Raw genomic sequence first — 22,081 nt, 5'->3', positions numbered from 1 at the left:
CTAAGAAGAAATAACCTAAAGGTCAAATTATTGTTGAAAATTATTTCTTAGATAATATATTTTTAAGTAGGTGGGTTTTAGGCAATTTTTATAACACCATTCTTGAATTCTTTGCTAAACTATGTATTTTTCCTTATTAAAGGAACATTTTATTTTATTTACTTGACTGACACCTATGTATGAAAACACAGATCATTTAAAATGTGTACAATTTATGCAGTTATGATACTTCACTTGAAATTGCACTTATTTATCACATTTTGTTACATAATTCATAAAGAGATTACTTACGGAAAAATATTCACTTAAGATACACAAGTCTTTTAAGCAAAAATGAGCGCACTGTTATCCAGCAAAAACACAACTATAAAACTACTTACTCCTTCAAAGAAATGAATCAATGTTCAGATAAACATTATGATTGCAAGATTTTTCAGTTGCATGCTGTTTGTGTCATAGACTACAGGAGACTAGAGTACTTGTTTTCTTTTCTCATTCATAACACGTTTATTTCACTTGTCATTTCTTACCCTTAAGACCAGTCTCTGCTTCTTGGATTTCAGTGATGGTAACAGAATTGATGGTAAATTGCTCTCACAACAGCTTCCCTATATTCTTGCATGCACTACCATGTGTATACCTTCCCTTCCAGGTTGTAACTGCACTCTCCCTAAGCACTTTCTGCTAATCCACCCTCAAAGGATGACTATGAGAGAAAGAGAGAAGAATGGGAGGAAACATCCACACAGTATTTGGAGTTATAACAAAGAAATTTCATCTCTAATACGATTTTTAAAAATATTTGATATTCCTTTCACTCTGTGTGAAGAGCTAATATGAATTCTTACTCCATACAGTGACAGTGCAGACAACTGTACAACTTAATATGACACACGTAGGACCACTGCTGTCACTAAGAACTCTTAGTAGTCAAAAGTAGTACGAGTAAGTTTTTTAGGGAACAAAACACTTTATAGTAACATATTTTGTGCAGTGCTGTCCTTTTCTGCTCAAATGACCCTTTCTAATTTCCTACCTAAATGTTAAACAGTCAAGTAACTCCTTATAACACAGTTCTCAGGGAGAGAATTAGTATTAGCCCCATCTTGATGAGACTCCGAAGCCAAAAGCTGCAGAACAGGAACTTATCTACTGCAGAGGAACCCTAGGAAGATCAGACTTCGTTAAAAACACATCTGCTGTGCAGAATCAGCAGGCTCAATATCCAAATTTTTTCACTGCTTGTTAGTCTGGAGCAAGTTGCAGAATCACAACTGCTTCTTAGTCCACTGTGACCTTTTCTTACAGTTCAGTGTAAGAAGTTCAGTGGGGCCTCTGCAAATTGGCAAGTTGTGTTATTCTTACCAGCTTTCTGTCAACAGAATGTTTTCAAACTACAGAGCAGCATACAATTATAGCTTATTCCTTCTGCCTTCCTCTTTGAATTGGAAGATTTTTTGAGAAATAAATCTTTATAAAATCCTCTATGAAACAATCTGTTAGTCAATTAATATAAATAGGAATGGAAATTATATTACTGTGGTGTTTTTTTGAATAGTAATCGAGTATTCCGTAACAACTCTGAATTCCTTAAGTTTTTAACTAATTTTATTTCAGCTTTATTGGCAACAAAGTTGCATGCATATGCAACACCTTTTCCTCATGCCCTCAAGGAACAAAAGCTGTTGAAAACATTATGAAGAAAGCTTTATGACTTAAATCTGTTGGGTTTCTCCTGGTGTCACACTGGCAAAATACTCTATAAAAATAAAATTAGTTAATGAGGAGTTTCATCAATTTAAAATAGCAAAAATGTCCTGGTATACCATGTAAAGGAGACTTCTGCATTGTTATAGCAAACAAAGCAAAAATATCAAAGTACATAGTTGATGCAGTGTATTTCAAATACAGAGAAAAGTGAAATAGTCACAGTCTTCATTTACCTACCAATTGCTTGGAGTATGTGTTATAATCAGTTGTATCTAAAGCCACTGGCAAGCTCATATTTTAAACTGAACTGAAGGGGAAGGATATAAAATGAATAAGAGTATGCTGTTTAAGAGTTAGTGCTATATTGAGAGAAGATGGTGAGGGAGGTGAAGCTTCAGCATAGTTGAGTATGAATTCTTGGAATTTGATGAAAGCTTGTCAGCCCTGTCAATGGGTGTCTTGCTTTCAGTAAGGTCCAGATTTCTACCCTAATATCAGATTTGAAGTCTGTCACTTCTTACTTTAGTCTCAAAGTAAATTTTACGTGAAGCTAGAAATGTTGCATTCTCTAAGCTATGATGCCTTGTGATTGAGTTTCTTCTCTCCTATTTTTTGTGCAGAAAAAAATGCACTTGTCTTTAAATTGTTTACAGATGTGCTTAGTTTTTAAATCAAAGTTCTCTAGCGAATAACTCTCTTGAAGCCTCCTAAAAGTATACTCAGAATGTCAGTTTCTTTGATCAGAGGAGAATTTAGATCTTCAACAGGGCCAGAGATTAGAAAATGCAACGAGCTAAACTCCATCCCAGGATGTGGGACTGGCCTGGAGCCAGGGCTTTCCATAAAGGAGTGGTAGATATAAAATACATAGCCTCAGGTATTTTGGAATTCTCAAGTAATTACCAGGTACTGCCTTTGACACTGTACCTCTTCGAAGAATTCTTCAGCCACCTCCTTACAATAGAGAAGAGTCTGAAACCATTCAGCTCTCTAAGACTTGTAAGACAAAAGAAAAGGGTCAACAGGATGAAGCAAGAGTACTTCCTTGCCCCTTCCAATAGGATCCTCTGTGTTCAGACTGACTGAAAATGTGCAGAAAACTGAGTAGGCTCTAGAAACATTGAATTGGATTTTAATTTTATTTTGTATTGTTTTGTTTTAAGAAATGAAATGTCTGACGTGTTCATTTCTAGGAGGGGAAGCCAGTAATATCATTGAGTTGATTTCAGTTTACAAAACTGAAAGAACAATGTTACTCTGTACAGAGCTTGTAGAATTGTTAAAGTTCAACTTGAAAAGATAGTGTTGATTTAGTTATGAATGTTACAATTCACATTACAGGCAGAACGCATCAATGCCTGTGACCTCTTAAGTCACATCATGAGAACTCTGGTAGTCAGATTCAACTATTTAGATTTATATGCAAATCCACAAGACTCAGTACTATTTAAGGGTGAATTTCCCTTTATCCCTGCTGTTAAAACCTTGGAAGAGTTTTTGCCTTCTGACTAGACGGAATGAATAGTGATGAATAGTTTTGAGCTGAGGATTTATGCCCAGGAGACTGTTTTAGATATTCCCTTCTATAGAAAGAACTCTGCAATTTGTTTGATTCCATTTGATTGTCACGAATTCAATTTATCTGTGTGTAGATATAAGGGATTTTTTTTAAAAAAAACCATTTTTGCTCATGTAAGGTTCTGTGAGGCTGCAGTAGAATCAGGTATCTGAGCTGGATTAGACACTGGGCTGAGTCTAGCAATGGTGATAAAAGAAACCCATAGCCTAATTGCTATTGATTCTTGGCTTAAAAACATTACTCAGAATACCAAATTATGTAGCAAACTGATAACTGTAAAAAAGTGGAAAATGCCATTATGTATCTGCCTGTGTGAATTTTTTTGAAGGGATAGGACAAACGTGTAATCTGAGTACCCGAGAAGGCTCAAAGTCCCCAGTTCTCAGAAAGAAAATCAGTTTTTTGACAGGATTTAGAGAGTAAAAGGCTGGGAACAAAGGGACATTTCAGAAAGTGAGGAGATGAGCTGCATTAGTAAGGAAGACAAATATGAGGGAAAGTTTGAGTAAGCAGGAAACACTAATATTAGGAGAACAGTGAATACAGGAACAGAAAACAGGAAGAGTAATCTGAGAGAATAAATAAGGGCATGTTTCATCTTCACATTCTCTTTTCTTTTTCAAACTGATTCCTTGTCATGTTTGTGATGTCCCAGCTTGATCTTTCTCTCTGACAAAGCTGTCAAGATGCAAGGCCCTAGCATCACCTAACAGCTCTTCTCCTCACCTTCTGCAGTGCAACTGGGACTTGTCTATTGCCCGTTCCCTATTTTTCTTCTCATTAGTCAGAACCTCAGTCATTGCTGCCATTTGTTCTTATGGTAAGATGGAGAGGAGTAGGGGGAAGGAGTATGTATGCTCAGAAGGACTCTGCTCTCCATGTGAGTGAGAATTACGGTGACTTTGGCATTTAAACTCCTTCATTTCCACTTTTGAAAGTTTGAATACAAAAGACAAAGGTAACTCTTCACTCCCTGGTATTTAGAAGTAAAATTTTGTTGAAAACTGAAAGCACCGAGAAAAGCTAATTCTGTGATACTGAATTTTATTTGTCAATATAAGTCTTATAATTTGCAGAGGTGCTGCAAAGTGATTATAAAGTGTTGCAAGCTCTTCTGAGAAAACTGTAAACAATGAGTGTTTATAGATATATATTTCACAAAGATATACCAATGATTTAAGTGATATGATCAGTATTTTTAAAAAAAGAAACATGCAAGCATGGAATACCATTCTGTCCTTCTTCTCTTTTCTGTATTCTGTAACTAGAGCATACAGTGTTTTTAACTAAGACAGATACTCCTGATATAAATTTGTAAATGAGGAGGAAGCTTGATTTATGGAGGAATTATTTAATGTTCTATATTTGCAGTCTATTTCTTCTCTGTAAGTTAGTTTTGGAATGAAGTACATGCCATAACTTTTACGTTATTGTTGCTCAGCCTTGTTGTCGGACACTTAATTTGCTATAAAATCCACAATATATCATTGTTATTAATTAGGGTAACTGTGAACTTGCCTTTCAAAAGCTATTACATGCAAATGTTTAGCCATATAAAAATATAAATTTGCAGTGAAGTTCTTCAGCAGAATAATGTCATGAAAGAATTAGTATAAAGTAATTATTCATTGAAAGGATTCTACTTTATCCAGTGATGAACCCAACTCACGGGCTGAAAACATAAAAAATGAATGACAATTGACAATAAAAATAACACTTGGGGCTTTTAAAATTATGAGGGTCAGAACTGTAACTTACAACTTTATTCATCAAGAAGCTGAAGGTTAGTGTAAGTGAAGTGATCTGTACTTTACAGTCTGCATTGTGAATTGTCAGAGTTTCTCAGAGCACAAAGAAACCTGGCAAACATGACATCACTAACCCCTTCTGTGAAATTCTCTCAAATGGATGTACCTTTTATCGACAGAGAACACCATAAATTATTAATGGAATTATTTCAACTGTGCAAACAAAATTAAGAATTTATCTAAGGTTTATAATTTTAGAGGTTTAATCCAGAAATCGTTCCTTAATAGGAATGGACTTATAGAAGTGCTTAACTGAAATTATTCGCCAAAGTGCTTTACTGAACAGAGAAAATCTTCAGATACTTAAATGCATTTCTGATTTAGATTTTAAGAAGAAAAGTTTATCTTTTGCACCCATGACCTAGCTCAACATGATCTGGCAAAGTATGCTTGCAGCCCACAAAGGCAGCACTGTTCTGGATGTGTTCTGCTGCCAGTGGGTCGAGGAAGGTGATTCTGCCTCTCTGCTCCACTATCGTGAGACCTCACCTGCAGTGCTGTGTTTACCTCTCGTGTCTCCAACATAAGGGTCATGGACGTGTTGGAGCAAGTCCAGAGGAGGGCCACAAGGATGATCAGAGGGCTGAGGCACCTCTGCTATGAAGACAGGATGAGAAGGTTGGAATTCTTCAGCCTGGAGAAGAGAAGGCTCTGGGAAGACCTTATAGCAGCCTTCCAATGTCTTGTAGGAGGCCTACAAGAAAGCTGGAGAAGAACTTCTTACAAGGGTATATAGCCATAAGACAAGGCGAAAAGGCTTTAAACTGAAGCAAGAGAGATTTAAATTGGCAACAGGACAAGGGGTAATGGGATGAAACTGGAACACAAAAAGTTCCATTTAAACATAAGAAAAAACTATTTCACTGTGAGGGTGAGGGAGCCCTGGCACAGGCTGCCCAGGGAGGGTGTGGAGTCTCCTTCCTTGGAGGTCTTCAAGACCCGCCTGGACGTGTTCCCGTATGACCTGATAAAGGTGAACCTGCTTCTGCAGGGGGATTGGACTAGATGATCTTTAGAGGTCCCTTTGAACCCTACCATTCCATGATTCTGTGATTCTGTGAGGGTTAAGAGGCACTGAAACAGCTTTCTCTGAGAGAGACTCATCTCTGGAAGTGTTCAAGGCTAGGTTGGATGAGGCTTTGAGCAAGCTGGGCTAGTGGAAGATGTCCCTGTCCAAGGCAGGGGGGATGAAACTAGATGATCTTTAAGTTCCCTTCCACTCTTTCAACCAGTGTAAGATTCTATGATTTTGTACAGCAGATCATTGAATAGTAGCCAGGCTTCAGGTGCTCCCAGAATACCAGTAGACAAATAATAATAGGTATGTATTAAAGTAAGTGATAGCTTTTATCAGAGAATGTGTGTTTGTGATCTACATAGCCTTGGAACCAGAAATACCAGTGTCAGTTTGAGGAACTCATCTGAATTAGGCTCTATTGGGAATCTGGTAGGAGATTAACATTTTTAAAGTAGTTACAGAGAACTTCTGTAGTAACAGCTGGAATAGTAAGTGAACTTTTCATTCATCATGGTTGTAAAAAACTTATAGGAAAATATATTACTGATGAAGATGTCACATGTCTTTTAAATGGGAATTATATTTCTTTTAGTTATAGCAGCTAACATGAGACAATATTAAGAATGAGCTATATATCACAGAAAGATGTTTAAAAGCAAGAAACTTAAGTACAATACCAACGGAATGAAAAAAAAACCTGCCAACTACAAAATATAAAAGCAATTCATATTCAAAAAAGGCTTGGGAATGCAAGTTGACTCACAAAGTTCTGTGGAATAGACACAACCATTTATGGGATTAAAATACAGCTAAGGTCATCTCACATTAGTTCTTTGCCAGGAACCCAGGAAAAACTTGTGAGCTACATTAAGTACTGCTGGCACAGATGTTATACAGCTCATATATATTGAACTACTAGAGATGAATATCTCACCTTATTACCTTAACATGACCTCTGATTTGGTTTTCATCTGCTTGGAGTACCATATGTTTCCCATCAATCTTATGCTAAGAGAAAGGTCACCTCTCAGTGTGGCCAGGGCTCTACAGGGGAGGCATTTCTGTCCATATTCCAATTCTCTAGCTGTACTCTCTGTGCAATCCTGTAGTTGCACATTGTACAATTTTTCAAGCCAAAATGCCCTTTTTCAAGTCCTTACCAGGAAAGGAAAAGACAGGCAGTATATGCTGCTGTAAACTCAACTCCAGCAGATCTTCAGACCACACACCTACCCCATGATATCTGTCAGCAGAAGCTAACAAACGTTTTGACTGAAGGCAGGCAGTCGACTTGCAGAGATAAGAAACTTTTGAGAAGTTTTTTAGAAGAGTTTTAACCTCTGTTACTTTAAATAAAGGGAGGAAACAGTTTTTCTGAACTCTTCTTTTATGATTTGTGATGATGACCAAGTCAATACTTCCAATGATAGTATTGGAGATTCATGACGCATATATCCCACCCAAATTGTTAAGCAAAATCAACAACTGAGGTAACTGTTGTTAAGTTGGCTACTCTGATTGCTGCAGCTATGAAACTTACTAAAACTTGGAGCAGTTTGAATTACATTTTAGTCACTGAATTGGACACATAAACATTTAACTAATCTCGGATAGATGCTGGTAGACTGTTTCAACATACAATAATGACACAGTCATGAGACTCCTTTTTTTTCAAACAGAATTTAAATTCTTTATTTCTTAGCCAAATTTTAATAATAATAAAATAAAATTAGACATCCTACTTCCTTTCCTCTATTACTTGTATCTGTTTCTTTCAGGATATGCAAAAATACAAAGTATTTCTACAAGAAGCATGCGCTTCTTAAAGAAATACTTTAGTATAAGCACTACTTCTACCACATCGTCAGGGAGAATTACTTGCATAGGCATCATAATTATATTTTAAAGGACATAGTTATGAATGCTGTCTTGAATAAGAGTTGGTATATAACCTAGTGTCCAATAGATCCAATGGTTTCCACAGATTCTTTTTACATAATCTTTCACTTTGATTATGATGCCACATTCATACTATCAAAAATAGCAATCCTCTTGTCTTTGTTTTTGAAAAAGCTGACTATGTAATTTTGAAGTAAAACAGTTGCAGTGCAATAACATGATGCAGAAAAAGCATAGCAGAGTGAATTTACAAAGTATTTTTTCTGTCTGAATGAAAACATTGATAGTTTTCCCCCTAAATGTATAGAAATGTCTCAGATAGATTTTTTTGGTCAATCATGCTTAAAATTACAGAAAAATATATCTACAGAGACAATTGCTAAAGTTACAATTAGAAATTGGGCTGGTAATAGGGGTTTTTGCCTGATAGATAGTTGGTTTTGATGGAAATGAGATTTTATATTTGGAATTGTTGGATACAATGAAAAAGGAGGACATATATAATTTGAAGTAAATCTGAAAGATGATATTGAAGTACATAATTAATTTTCTTGTTCCCATTAAAAACCCCACAACTTTTAGAAACCTTTATAGCTTTAAATAATAGGATAATGAAAATTTTTATTTTGGAATACATTTATTCTTAAAAACTGATGAAAAATAATGTTTGATGTTTTAGACTTTTCTATCCAACATTTATGGCCTGCATTTTTGGCCAGATTCAACTTAATTCAGAGGATAGCTCTAGGGTCTATATAGATATATTTTGGAGTAAATCTGCTCTTCATCAAAAAGCAATCATTTGACCTCATTTAGAAAAAACACTACTGATAAGTGTTCATAATTACTCATTAAGAGAATGAGTATTCATTTAAAATGGTTGCAAAAAACTGTAGCTTTTAAAACTTAAATCACAACTCATAGTTATTTTAGCTGCCAAACTACTTATTTTAATCTTTTCTATGGTATGCATCTGGTGTGAACAACAAAGCAAGCTCAAAAGAGAATTATACTGAACAGGATTGTGAAACACATGGAAAACTCCAACTCCAATTGTCTGCTTTTCTTGCTTAAAAAGAATGTAATTCAAAATGCACTTAAAAACGGTGAAAATCCAGAAACATGCCTTCCCACTTGTCATTTAACAATTGGAAGACACCTTCTGGCATAGTATGAGGAGATTCTGGAGCCAGAAAATAGAAAGAGATTTTTACTGAGCTGAACTACTCTCCAATATTAAACTGAGGCTATAAATGTACCTTACTTCCACAGCAGTGTGACAAAATTAACAGTGAAGCAGCCAACTAACTAACTAGCTAACCAACTAGCTAACTATTTTTAGTCTCAGTGTAGAGCTGAGATGTCTTTCAGACATTATTCAAAACCAAATATTTATAAGATCAAGAAAGAGTTTTGATTCTAATAGGTTAAAGTAAACACAAATCCAAAATGTTCCACTGTTAAAAATACAGACTTCCAGTGTATGAACATGTGGTTCTTCTCTTCTTTTTCCAGTTTGAGGTGGAGTCAGATGTTCTTTGTCAACTAGTTTTCCTAAGGTAACACAGTGGTTTAGGGACCTTTTATTTTTATTCTTAGTGGTAGTCGTGGGACAGGGAACTGACAAATTTAGCTGCAAGCCACAGGTCTGCTTTTGACCACCATGTTTCAGACCAAATAGTAACTAATAAAATGTCTCCATAGAAGTCTGTGTTAGTAATGGATATTATCAGAAACATTTTAGTTGTGAAGCTCTGCTTTAACTTTAGCAGGACCTGTCAAATCAGAAAGTCTAATACTAGGCTGTAACCTCTAGCAGAGTGCTCTCACCGAGCACAGATGTGCCTCACTCAATTTGCATAGTACCTTGTTTAAAGGATCTGAATCCTCAGAGACTTTTTCCTACAGAGCCTTCCTCTCTAACACTTCTTATATCCACCAGTGGATTGGATGTTTTCCAACCAACATAGGCTGATGTAACAAGAGCATAATGTTTCCTCCATAGAGGAGAACATCATGAAGATCTGCTTAATAAATTTGTACTTTCTTACTATAGCAAAGGTTTAAACATTGTAAAGCCAGGAAATAAAAAGAGAAAATTGATTTCCTTTCCACTTGTATTTGGTTAAGCACCCTAGTCCATACAGAGAGGCAGCTGCTACGTGTACCAAAGCCTATCTTCAGCTTTTAATTCTAGCTCTTCCTGCAGCTATTTCTTAAAACACCTGTGGTGCCCTTTCACCTGTTGTTTCTCTGTGACTTCTGATTGTCAGTGTAGCTGACTGAAGCCTGATATGCCAGTGAGACTGGCCAACAATTTTAAGCTGCATAAGTTTTCTCTACAGCCTCTCTTGGAACTACTTGCCTGCTGTGGTAGTTCTTCATGCAGACAATAGTAGGAAATTGTGTCAATCAAATTATTTTCCTATATTAATAACTTCAGGATTTTTTTTTTTCCATGACATTTTGTTTGAGAATTTATCATTCAGAAAATGCAGGAACAAGTACAATTAATATGTCAGGCCATGGGCAATCATGCACCACTGAAACAACTCTGATGGTTGATGTTATTTACACCTAGGTTCCTTGCTCTCTCTCTGCTCACAGAGGTTACTCTCTACAAAGCTGAGTGGCTGGGATAGGGCATGTAAATGCTTCTTGGTGCACTCCCTGGCAGCTTATCCAAGTGTCTTCCACAGTAGGTTGAATTACACTGCCAGACTCTGCACACAGACCTAGTGGGAGTACAGATGTATATTCTGACTGGCAGTGAGGATAATCACTTGTCAGTTCCTAGTAGGAGTTACCTAGGGACAGTGATGTCATATACAACCACAGCCTTCTGGTAAACATATGGGCTCACCTTTGTAAGACTACCACCATCCTGGGCACACTCTGATTATATTCACTGGCATCTTCCTTCAGCTTTTTTTTAGGAATCACCTAAAACAGTACTTCAACAGTTTTACTTAGATTTAGCAATCATACCAAGAATTTCCTTTGCCTGTCTTATCTGACCTTAGATTATGTATCTATTCAATACCTGCTGAGAACTAGAAGGATGCTGTCCATTTCCCTATTGGATTCAAACACTAGCTACTGATGAGCAAATTCTGCTCATCTCCTAAACAAAAGGCAATCACCTGCATGGGAGAGAGACACTATGTCTTATATAAAGTCACTGACTTATGTAAAAACAGTAAACACATGTGGCTCAGTGTATTCCTCTATATCTTTGTGGATGAAGTTAGCCTCTTCAGTAGAGTTTCCTAGGAGTAAACATGGTATGACTTAAGCAAGGCAAAATTCCTGGGTTTTAACTTTAGAAGCCTATATAGGGTTGTCACTTTTACGTTCAAACTTTCAATTCCAGTTTAGAGTGCATTACTTTCCACAGAATAAAAAAGTACATTAACATGAAAGTATAGATAATGGTGCAATTCTGGTAAAATGAACATAAAGCGGCATAGAAGGATATATTGATCAAAGTATCTTAAACAAATCAAAAGAGTAATATTTTACCTTTTTTTCACTGCTTATTTTTCATGAGCTTTGACTCAAAAGACTAAACATGAATTCTATTAATGAGATCAAATATTCTATGTTAATTATTCTGCCATTTGCTAGTAACAAAAGAATGCTAATATGAATTTACTTCTGAAATCTAAAAACATACATGTAAATTGAATACTGAGTATCACAAAGTACTATTGCTAATAAAGGATCAAGCTTACTAGAAAGCCAGTTGTAGTCTTCAAGGCAGTCTGATAAATTAGAAAAGTATTTAGTTTAAAATTAACAGGAAGTAGTAGGTACACTGTCTACATTGCTTTGCACTGTCAGCTTTACAGAAGAAATAGGTTAAATGATTTTTCTGCCCATATTTTGGGGCTATGTAAGACTCAAGTCCTCAGTACCAGCTCATTTGTCAGTTTTCACTAGTTTTAACAAACTAGTTCTCTTCGCTTTGAAATTCAATATCAGAATGAATCAAACTTCAGTATATATTACTTGTGCAGAAAGTCTGAGAATGTTGGATAGGCAGCTGCCATTTTCTGACTTTTCCATCGGGTTTTTATAGGCTTTATGTGCTCATGACAAAGATTTATACAACAATTTTAAATCAATGGCAGAGCTGCCCCTGACTTTGGGGAGTCTGGGAGTTCACCCATGCCAGTCAAATTAAGCTCAAAAAGATGGAAAAGCAGAGATATAGTTGGAGTATGAGAGATTTGAATTTCAGAAAACGTTCAGAATTCAGCTTCTGACAGGCAAGCCCCAGTGCTATGCTTCAAGCCAACCACTAGTATCATCAATCAATGATTGAAAAAGTTAGATTTATTTGCTGATATTATGACATGCTACAGGAACCAAAACTTGCTATGATATGAAGGAAATGGAGGAATATAGAGATTTTCCTGCAGCGAAGTTTATAAGCATTATAGACTAAATCAGAAAGGAAATGTAAGATCACAAAACCTAATGTTGATATTGCAGTGTGGCACTCAGTAAGACTATGTGCCGCAAAAAATGACACTTGCAATGTGCCAGGGCAGAATCAAACACCGCAGTCTGGAATAAATCAGACAGCCAATCAAGGCTGGGGGTAGCCTTAGGAAAAATGCAGAGAGAAAAATCCGAAGTTTGTCAGTCTCCTCTGGCAGGTCAACGTCTCTTTCCAGTCACTCACTCAAAAGAAAGGCCTAACGGTGTATTATCATTGCTTACAATCCCTTCCAAGGAGATGGGAATGAATTCCCTCAGCCCAAAGCTGAGAACTGATTCATTATCTTTTATGAATCTGTGTGTTAACCATAAGCTGTGATTGGAATGGAGGAATGAAAGAGCATAATCTGATCATGTTTTTAAAAAAAGAGATTATAAAAAAGAGGTTTGTGAAACGGGACTTCCCCATATCCTGGGAAGCCATCCTGGAGAAAGGCAAGAGAACACCTGGCTTCTTGGACAGCAGAGATGTAAGAAGGGCACTAAGCTGGTTAGCCCTATCAGCACTGAGATGCTGCTGAGGAGCGGCAGAGGCAGGTTTGCAGGATCTGAGATGGAGACCTGTTTTGAGGTGTGAGTGGTTTTCAGGGCTCAGACAATGGAAATTTTCAGAATCACAGCTGTGTGCACTTTAAGTTCACCTGAATTATCTTTTAAGAGTTTAAGTCTTTCTTTATATGTGGCCTGAAGTTTTAATATCCATTAAGATTTATGGGGATTAAAATCTAATTATTGTGTTGTTGCTAATTCTGAATTTAAAATGCTCTCTCTGGCAGTTAAAAATAACAGCTAATCATGTCAATCCACTCGTGCATAAATTCATGGAGGTTAGCAGGAATGTTTTGGGGCCTAGTCGAGTGCATCATGAAGTGTAAGAGGCATTTTTTACTGCTCCACTTTGACTTGAAGGATAAGAATTTTAATAGTCAAGGGTAAATGCCATGAATTTTAACTCTCAGACAAATGACTGAGAGAGAAACTTGAGAATGTGTAAATTGGCTCAGTGTTAGCTATCCGTGATAACGGCCATTTACACAGAGATGCCCCTTGGTAAAGCCAAAGTAATTTAGCTGCTCATGAAACGGGGCACCGTATTTGAGGGTTTCATGCTTTTGGCTTTGCCATATAGAATGACTATGCACAGAATCCTTCTCTAGAAGGATATGACACAGATTTATATGTGATTTTATTTATATGTGATTTATATATGATTTGTTTTTTAAGGTTATACTTTCCCCTAGTTTTAGACCTCAGATAGTCCACTCAACATTTATGCTCCAGTTGTGAGGATGAAGCAATCTTATAATAGATAGATATAAGATTATTTAGTTTGGAGAAGAAGGCCCCCAGATTATCAGCACTGATTTTGGAAGTACTAGAAATAAACATGTAATTCAAGGTAGGATGAGGAAAGTAGGGAACAGAGCTCAATTTAATAATCTAGTACTTCCAGATCAAGTATTGTCCAAGTCACAAAGCAAAGCTCTGCACAGCTATATCTAAGTGTAGAAGAAGAAACCAACTGTGTTCTCTTCAAAGTTACAACTATGTTGCCTGGTGCATTGGGTGTACATCACCAAGGGAACTGTTCTCCATCATACTTGTCAAAACAGCCCACCATCTACTTGTGATTTAAAACATACATTGGGATAGATTCATCTAGGTTAATCATGGCACTAAGGTCACTGGCACCAAGGAAAGGTAGTTGGATGTATGTGTGCATCAGGTTTTTTTAGTGCAACTCTTGCCTTTATTGCTAAGCAGAAACCAGTGCTCACCAAGGACTTCACAGCAGCCATTGACAGTTACTGCACTGTTACTGTTTATAGTGCTTTCCAAAGTGTGAAATAAACCATTTCTCCAGCTGCTGTGATCCCAGCACCGTTTAAGCCAGTCACCTGACCCTCGGAGGAATTGGATGCTAAGTATTGGTAGCCAATTCCCTACAGAAGCTGCCTTGTTAAATGACTTGAATATGAACCATGCAGGGAAGCTTCCACAAGGATGGAGGTTATAGCCTCAGAAACCATTTTCCTAGTGATCTCAATCTCACTTAAAGAGGTTTATGAAATAATCCAAGCTTGCTGCACCTATCTTTCCTAGAAGAGAGGTAATTGTGAAAACCCAACACTAGTCCTAGGAAGAGTCATTACATGCAAGTTAGTTTTCTTTTGCACAGAATATGGAGATACAAAGATTCTTAAAACACAGTTTATGCATAACAGGTAGAACTTTAACATAGAGAAATTATATCCTTTCATTTCTAGAGCTCCGAGACTTTGAAAATATTAAAAACACAATTTAATTATTACAGTTTTTGATTTAGCAAAATAGAAACACCAAAACATCTTTTATTTTGAGATAGCATTATTCATCATTCACACACAGTATGTACAATTTAAGGCTGGCAGCAGCAGACAACTGAAAGAGACTTCAGTGATAAGGACACTATTATTACAGTAATGATTTTTTTTAATATATCAGAATAACTTCTTTAGCATATTCTATAGGAGATTATAAAACTTTTTGTAACTTACAAAACTACATAATGGTGGCACAGAGGATTTACAGCATCTCTTAACTTTCAGATGTCTTTTTACACAACACAAGCACTTAATAAGTGTTCAACGAAGCTTATTGACATTTACTTTTCCCTTTGCCATACATTTATTAAGTTTGAATATCACATTCACATTAACATCAAACACATAAAACATGGAATAGCTGGAGAGAACAGAAAACATATTTTAATGCTTTGATGTTGGTGCCAAATTTTTATTTAAGATATTTATATGTAGCCTAAAAAGGATAATAAATTTCATTGAAAGCTCACTGTATTGCTAGACTTTTCAAAGTCCACAGGGTAGACTGAAAGTACCAAAAGGGAAAAATAGAAATTCTGCGGAACAATCAATCTTCAAAAGCAATGAATGTTATTAGGAAACCACATTTTAGATATCTGTAATTTAAATTTGATTTCTGAAAAGCAGCATGGAACATACACTAGAGTTTCAGATTTGACATAAGAATGGGTTCCAGTAGCTTTTTCTGTTTTCAATACAAAGTACTTACTATGAAGTAGAGTATGATTGCTCTGGCAGTGGGGGTGCACTTTATGATCTTTTGAGGTCCCTTCCAACCCTTAAGATTCTGTAATTCTGTGTGATTTAGGAATGTAAAGTATGGCCAAAGGCTGACAAAAGCAAAGACAATTCCCTTGACTGAAGCATTTGCCAGTTTCTACCTACTGCAACCTAGTTGAAATTAGATTCATGCACAGATTTGTACCAAGAACATGAGTATTAGATTCATCCATAGATCTGCAGCAAGAACATGAGTAACTGAGCAAGAAGGAACATGTACATATCAGATTAAATTTATCTCTGCTGTATTCTCCATTCACAGTTTGTGCAGGGATGAATGATATTAGGTATGAGAAAAATGGATCACGTTAAAAGAAAGGTGATTTGTCCATCTCAAAGAAAGCTGCAATGGAATATTTTATAAAGAATAAAATGGTTTTGACAACTTTTAGCATGAGATAGTTACTATTCATTGTTAAAAATAACCAATTATGTACATATAGTTTACTGTGAATTCAGGTTTAACTTGTTTTTGACAGCATTCAATTTAGGGGAAAGCAAAGATGAGGAATTTAGTCAGTTTCTCAAATATTGAAAACAACAAGCAGAACGACCTTGGCATCTCTTTCTCAGATTTGTAAAACTTCACAGATAGAACTTTTTGATTCACTTTACATGTGAAACTCTTTCTGTAGGCTTCTTTTTAGATGCTTGAAGTTTCATTGATAAATTTCAATTTCAACTCCTAAGTACCTTTGTGTACATTCTCCTTCTTATTACTTGCTGAATTTTCCTAGATGAAAAGTCAATGAAAGCTATTGGATGCCTGGTACCTGCAAATAAATCAGTTCTGTGATTGACAGCAATTATAGCACCAAGGAAATTAGGAGTTGGGTCAAATACCAGACCAGGGCGTAAATATACACCAGAAAGTGGCCAGTAGGCTCTAGTTTAAAAAAAGACAAGGGAAGATACTGGTTTTCTGACTTTATATTACTTCCTTGAATCATTGAGGATTTTGGAGTCTATTCCCTGAGTTATTATGTGCCAGGCTTAGTGACTTTGCTCAATTAGTGTAAGAAACTGTGATTGTCTAACACCAAGAATCACAAATTCTCAGCCTGACATGCTCCTGAAGAACACAAGAAATTGGATTCAGACATGATAAAGTTATCAAGATACTAGATGAGGCAGATGGAATATTTTCCCACAGTCACGACATCCAAGATATTTCTATGGCCATCAGATTTTCCTGGCTCTGCTGTACTGCATATCAGTCAGTCAACTAGGGAAGAGCATAAAGCTCTGTGCTGGAAAAGATGCTCTTGGGTCGGCTGAGATCTCATCCCAAAGGGTAGATTATCAGGTAGATACCAGGCCACCCATGTTTCAGTAACTAATTATTGTTAGTATTACTTTGGTTAACATTTGCTGTTTGGGGCCACACTCCTCTCAAAGCAAATGGAAACCTTTCTTCTTGAGATCCTGTGAGAAAAATTTACAATGAAATCTGAACAAATGCTTTTAGTGTTTACATACTTATTTCATGTCATACTATTTTCTTGGTCTTAGGTAAGAACTTGGGCTTAAGACTGATGAGAAAGTCTCTGAAGGGGTTCAGCCATAAGAGCCTTTAGAGTGCAAAGCCTGATGGACATTGCCAGAGTGCACTAGCAGCCTTAGATCACTTGTTCTTCCTTCTTCTCATTTCTGCTTTTGATGTGCACTCCTGGTAGACTTCTGAAAAGAAGAATCCTTAAATACCTTGTTAGATTTCCTATGGAGATCCTCTAGTGTCAGGCACTGTTAGCCTGGGAAAGACTCTGGACCAACACCTCTTAGCATTACAACCTGAAAAGTTCTGACTTCATAGAGATGTGTCATGTCTCAATAGGAGATAAAGTCAAGAAGAATCTCCTGTTATCACTTTGAGAGCAGACCTAGTTATGAAACACAAGTTATGGGAAAATCCTGGTTGACATAATTTTATTGTCTTTGGATCTAGGACGAAAAATGTACTTTAAGGTGCTTCTCTAGTATTCTATATAAATATTCCTAAAGGGTATGAGCAGATATTTAAATCTTCCCTGTTCCGGTCATCATATCAGATTTTATATCCTACCTTCCAAGTAATAATTTTATCAAGTAACATCCAATTTATTTTGTTTTAAATGTCATTGAGCTCCCTGTTTAATCTATAAGGCTTTCTTTTTAAAAGTTAGATGAGCAATGCTGTTTAGAAACAAAGGTAATAGTCTTAACTATGATGAGAAAGTATTACCAGCACTGCAAGTAGCCTTGAATAGGGAACAGCTCAGTAAATAAAGTTTGTAAAATCTTTTCTTAAGCTTACATAAACAGCATTTTACGATCACTCATATTTGTTGTGACACTACCTGGGTGAAAATGGATCAAAAATGTTGTCTTGATCACATTTGGAGAATAACTTTATTAGATGATGTATTATCTTTCTGTCATCAGCTTTAGATGTGTTTGTTAGCAATATATATAATCTCTTTTAAACAGTAGCTCCATAAGACTGATGTGATCACTCAGACAAAATATTTTAAAGTTGTCAGATTTAGTTACCAGATGTAGTTAGCAGCACTTTCAACATGAAAAGTCATACACATCTAATTTCAAATTCTGCCACATAAGATTATATTAAAAGACTGCTTCTGGCAAGTATAATTTGCATATTAATGTACTCTTAAAAAAGGAAAGGAAGATATAAAATTTTTGCTTTTAAATTGTCCAGAGCTACTAGATTTCTTTTGGAGACACAACCTACAAAATCAGTACAATGCATATGGATTGGCTTCAAAGTCTATCTATGCTTTGGATCTCCCTGTTTTTAGGGCTCAGTCTCATAGGTGTAATATGCAATATATCCTCTTGAAAATGTTTTGGGTGACAGGACCAGTGTGCTTCTGCTAGAAAATGTGCCTAGGCATTCCACGTTGATGCAACAGATCAAAATCAATGATCTAAACTTTTGAGGAGGAAATGATGGAAATCTTTGGAGGATAGATACTTAACTGGATGATTTATTTGGTCATTTTTGTTGGCAAGCAAATTAACAACAATATTAACAGTTAGTTCTAAGTCACACAATGTGTAACATTTGAACTCCAGGTTATTCAAGGAGTTTTTCTCTATGGACGTGAATTCTCTCAGACATGGTCTTCTGCAGGTCTAAAATGATTCTTCTTTTCATATAATTAAAGTGTGTTTGTTCTTAGAAAACTTTTATAAATGAACCATACATTTATAAACACATAAACACAGAAAGGTAAATCAAAATGCATGTGTGTTCATGTGCACATCTGTGCATACACATACATGGACATTAGGCAGAATTAGTGCTGCCTTTTACTTGCTTTGCAACCAAATAATTGATTCTTATGAGGATATAGACAATGATATTATTCCCCCACAATCCTTTGTGATTGCTTTCCAGACTTTTTTATCATTTTAATAAATTGATATTTTCTTTATCTTTTGCCAGTCAAAGCCTGAAGCAAACAGAATTCAGCCTCTGGATTGGACAATCCAGAGCAACCTACTCTACCTGTTTGACCCTGCTTTGAACAGAGGAGAATGAACTAGATAATGTCAAGAAGTCCTTTCAAAACTCAACTATTTAATGATTCTGTTAAGTTTGCAGGTTTTTCTTTTCAATGTAGCAAATATAATGTATGAGCTATTTCTTATTGTGCAGGAAAGAAGATAGTTAATTGAAAAGCTGCATGTTGAATAAATACGACATACTTCCAGAGAAGTCAGTAAACTAAACAAAGTGAAGAAAAAAAGAGGAACTATTCTAATCAGTTGCAATAAACTGAAGACTTTAGAGATTTAAGGAAATAATTAGAGAGAGCAATCCAGTTCTCTGTATCCTAAACAATCTTTTTACCAAAAGTCATGGAGTTCAGATACCAAATCTTATAGATTTGATATGACTAGAGGCATTATTCTATCAGAAAGCTTATGTGGAAGACATAATATGTAGCTAAACATATACTGGAATGCATTCTAGTAATGAAAGTCTGTTGATAGTCATTGCCCTTGGATGCTGGCTTTGTGTAAAAATGGTCTTTGTCAATCACAGCTATCGAATCAGACTTAAACAAAAAACCCCTCATCCAAAAAACATAACCTCCAACCTTTCTAGAAAATGTAAAGGAATAAAGAACATTTTTGACAGAGAGAGAACTCTTTCAAAAGAAAATGTTAGAAATTTCTTGGAATATGTGGAGACTTTTTGCCCTTTCAGTCCAAATATTAGGTCCACAGCTGCCAAGTTAATTTGCTTTCTGACAGTCAGTGATGGATTTATTGTCATGAAATTACTCTTATATTGTGAAAAGGGAGCAAACAGCTGATACCTTTCCAGTTCCTTCCACAGAAAATATCAGTATGAAGATGATGCTGTTGATAAGCACATGTGAGTGTGGGAGTGTTCTGTGGAACAGAATGTTCCAGCAGTGGTTTGTTGTTTTTTTTTACTTAAAAGCTGCAGAAGACGTAATCAGTTTCTAATCAGAGAGCCTGCCAGAGGTTTTTTGTCACTATACAGTCTGAAAATCAATTTAAAGTTAGTCTGATTTTGCTACATTTTGTGGTGTTTCTAAATTAGAAGGTGTTTGAAAGCCCACTGAAGTGATGATGGATAACCTCAGAAATGATAAATGAATGTCAGTATCAGCATATAGGTAGGTAGTCACTGTAGACTAATTAAGCACTCTCTTCTGTGTTAACACCACAGCATTTCTCACAATGATTTGTCTAAGCACATTCTTAAAAGTCTTAAAAGTGTCCTGTTCCAGACTGAGAGAAGTACTGCAATTAGAGCTCAAAGGATGTTTCCTATTCTTTAAAAGGAGAACACTAAGGCTGTGAAAACTTTTCACGGAAGAATGTAAGAGTTGGAGTGAGTCATGTATCAGTCTTTCAGCGTGGAGGTCATTTGCTGCCACTCAACCTGAACCATGAGAAGCTTAATCTTCTTAATTCTTTAAACTTTTAATTATACATATGATGTAGTTTATAAAAATGTAAGACCTAGTTTCTTAAAAGAAATAGTGGAGGCATGTAAAAATAATGGAATTTTTTGGAAACTTTGGCACAAATATGCCAAATAGTAGGTAGATCAAAAGACTATAGCCTTCAACATGCTTCTACTAGGTTAGGTAGATGAAAGCTAGACTGGAAGACAGGCATGGCAGTCAGTCAGTTGACTGTAGAAAAGAGAATTAAGAGAAACAGCAAAAGGAAAGACGGCTGGCACAATTGCAGGAGTGTTCATTCTGGATCTTTCAGAGTACCTAGGACTAGTCATTTTACAAGGCCTTTATTGAGGAAGGAGGGCCAGCTCAGTTTTACAGTCATGATTCCTACTACCGTATTTTTCTTTTGGCATAAATACATATGTTGTGCAGTTTCTATCAAGATGAAAGAGAATGTGGATAAAGTCAGAAGATTCACATAGGAATTGAGTGTCAGATTGAGTAATTTTTGCTGGCAGCGTTTGAAAAAATCATTAAATTCTGCTATTAATAGCTACTGCTTTGCTTTTCTATTTTTTTTAGTGTTTCTTGAGTTGCTTAATTTGCTTCACTGGTTCCAAGTGATAAGATGTGTTAAATCATTTGACACTGTGCACTATGATAAGATATTTATCAGATACAGAATTACATGTTATTGATAGACAATATAATGAAAAATGGTATAAATAATTTTTTCAACTCATGAGAGACACTTATGGATCTTAAACATCCCAAGGGATCACTCTTCTTTGTGGATAAGATATTTAATTGACTGCTGAAAGTTTTATTTCAAACATGTTGATCCTTTTCTTTGCAGCCACTATTGACACATTAACAATACAGAAGTTCATCAATGGAACGTAAATGTAAATCTCAGCTTTCCACTTTTTCCCTGTTATTAAGGTCAGTATATGATGACTCAATGCTGCCTCAGTGAAGATCTGAAAAAAACAGAAGGAACAGAAATAACTATGTCTCTCAGAATGATATTCTTATGTGATGATGTCACTTGGCGTTTTTTTAACAGAAGGCATGAATATTTTCTATCAAAACAGGTACACAACACCTGCCCACTGGGCTGATTTTAAAGACTCAGTTTACAGAGCTCCTAATAGGTGTTTTCAAATATCTTAGTTAACACACTAATTATTTTTCTGAATAGTGTTTTATTGTACAGTCTTTTATTTATAGTCCTGCACCCACAGAAAGAATTTAAAAAAAAACCTCTGGAATAATTAAAGATTCAGTTTTCTGTTCATCTATACTAAAAAGGACTGATACCACGATAAAAATTTCTTTTTGATCAGAGAACAGTTGGAAATTGAGGTTATTTATGTTTTATTGCTGTAACAAAAGAAAAAAGAAATACAATGCTAATAATTTCTTTTCCAAGAGTTAGAAGTCCTGTTGCAGAGCCAGGGATGTTGAGA

General features: G+C 35.9%; 1 protein-coding gene across 1 annotated transcript in view; it reads right to left on the bottom strand.

The window, feature by feature from the left end:
* The window catches only part of KCND2 (potassium voltage-gated channel subfamily D member 2), a 286,604-nt gene that overhangs the window by 54,212 nt on the left and 210,311 nt on the right, over nucleotides 1–22,081 (bottom strand). The window lies entirely within an intron of this gene.

The sequence above is a fragment of the Colius striatus genome, chromosome 1 (genome assembly GCF_028858725.1).
Source record: "Colius striatus isolate bColStr4 chromosome 1, bColStr4.1.hap1, whole genome shotgun sequence".
NCBI classification, from domain to species: Eukaryota; Metazoa; Chordata; class Aves; order Coliiformes; family Coliidae; genus Colius; species Colius striatus.
This window is presented reverse-complemented; position numbering and strand designations above follow the sequence as displayed.